This window comes from Alexandromys fortis, unplaced genomic scaffold (assembly GCF_014885135.2).
Source record: "Alexandromys fortis isolate MF-2015 unplaced genomic scaffold, M_Fortis_MF-2015_v1.1 scaffold_365, whole genome shotgun sequence".
Taxonomy (NCBI): Eukaryota; Metazoa; Chordata; class Mammalia; order Rodentia; family Cricetidae; genus Alexandromys; species Alexandromys fortis.
In genome coordinates, this window is record NW_026068288.1 from 376215 (window position 1) to 378715 (window position 2501).

A 2501-nucleotide genomic window follows, 5' to 3' on the forward strand; every position below is an offset into this window, starting at 1 on the left:
TCCAGTCTTTGCTGTGACTGACTCTCTGGGTGTATCTCTTCAGTGTAGAAGTAGGGACCGTCCCGTCGAGCTGGAACTCCTCAGCACCCAAACATGGACGACTGGTAGTCCAATGACCCGTGGACAAAAAGGAGGAACTTGGGGGGCAGGGCAGGGATGAATAGAACACAGGACACCCTGCCTCACAAGTTGAAGGTATGCCTGCTCCCTTTCAGGGGTCCTTGAGGCCTGACATGTAGGCAGGCACTCACTGCTCTGGGTTGGAAGCCTTAGTGTAGGAGCAGAAAACTGTTCCTAAGCAAAGGACCTTGCAGAGAATGCAGGCTTGGAGGGGGGTGGTGGTCGTGTGTAAGAAAGGCAGCCCTGCAGAAGGAGCTGGAGGAGGGGGGGTTTGTGTTCTCTCCTGGGACTATCGCCCCTGGATAGCACACACTCACCCGTCCAGATGGAACTCCTCAGCACCTAAACAGGGCCACCTGGTAGCCCAATGATCCCGGGATAGAAGGAAGGACGGGGCAGGCAGTGCGGGATCCTGGAGAGCACAGGAGCCCCTGGAGCCCAGGCTGAGGGTGCCTGGGCTCTCTTACTGGGGACCTTGAGGCTCACCTCTCTGCTGGGTTAACATTTCTAGGCCTGAAATTCTGCATCTGACAATTGCCTATATTAATGAACGTCTGTCCTACAGGATTGGTGTGACTGTCAAATGAAATAATGGTAGTAAAAAGACTCCATGGACTGAAAGCGCTCTACAATTGCAGTGCATTAATAACCATAATAGTCTGTTTAAAATGGATATGGCTTTTGTTTCTATGAGTGTCTTTTCACCTTAGAAGCTAGATTTTTGTCCTTTAACAGGCCAGAGATTCGGAATCTGTAGTCTATCTGTCTGTTCTGTGTTCATGAGAATATTCCAAGGCGAATTGCCATTTAGTAAATCACACGAACTGAAGCCTTCGGTTCCAACTGGAATTCAGCTGAAAGGTATGTGTGGCTGCGAGGCATTTGAAGCGTGTTAAAAGTTCTCTCATCATGAGACAGGATAACACTGTCATAGAAACATGCAGGCAGGTTATGCATCATAGTGTTACGGGAACGATAAAATTCAACAAGTAAACAAGCAGCATGTGAGTCTACTGAGTAATGCAAGTGGATGGGAGCAGACTTTTTTTCATCTGTGCCTTTCCTTGTGACATAATCCTTGATGTGCTTTGAATTTATCAATTTTGGAATGAAACCCAGAAGGAAAGAGACCCTTTAGAGCTAGACCTAGGGACATGTGTCTGTCATGCTCCTCACAGGATTGAGGTACAAGATCTATTGAGTTCAGGACCATAATGAGACCTCCATCACAGATAACGCAAAAGCAAGCAGAACAACAAAAGAAACCCTTTTTTTAAATGAACGGACAAGGGAACAGCAAACATGTAAATTTCTAAAAGCTCAGCGATTCACATATCATTAGGTCTACATGAAAACCGTGCCTGGGGAAACTAACTGTACCACTGGTCTAGACACAATGATTTCTTTTTTTTTTTTTTCTTTGCAGACAGATGTTTTGTTGAGTCAAAGAATGCTGTTGATGACAACATACTTGGGTAAACAGTTCACACAACATATATGTGGATCAAGAATTAGGCGATCTTATGCTGGGAGGTGGTGGCGCATATCTTTAATCCCAACACTCAGGAGGCAGAGACAGGTAGATATCTGAGTTAGAGGCCATCCCGGTCTACAGAGTGAGTTCCAGTGTTGAAATAGGAGTGGCGGGGCTGCATCCCCAGCACCCCGGCTGCCTGCTAGCTCATGCCCGAAATAACAACACACAAATTGTATTCTTTTAAACACTGCTTGCCCATTATATCTAGCCTCTTTTCGGCTAACTCTCGTACCTGGACTAGCCCATTTCTAATAATGTGTGTAAGCACCCCAAGGTGCACTTAGCGGGAAGATTCTAGCCTACGTCCTTCCTGGGTCGGAGCTGCCTGGGAGAGCGGAGCCTGGCATCTCTGCTCCAGAGAGCAGAGCTGTCGAGTCTGTCTGAGGAGTCTTACCTCACTTCCTCTTCCTCCTGTTTACTCCTCAAACTTATGTTTTAACCTTTAGGCAAGTTCAGCAGTCCTCTCTCTGCAGGTTCTTTGTGTCCAGTTTATGCAACAGTCCAGGCAAGAGCAGTTTCTTGCCCAAATGGCTATCAAACTCCATAAGGATCCTTTACGATGCCCATCTTCCTCTTGAAGTAGATTGGTGCGGCCAGGAGCAGAGTGTCTCTGTCATGAAAAGTCCTCACTTCCTCTTCCTCCTGTTTACTCCTCGAACCTATGTTTTAACCTATCAGGGCAAGTAGTTTTTTTATTTAATTAACCAATGAAATCAACAGATTGATATATGACACTCCCACATCCTTCCCCTTTTTCTGTTTAAACAAAAAAAGAAGGCTTTAACTTTAACGGAGCAAAATTACATATAACAAAACAGTTAACAAGTAAAAATTACAATAATCT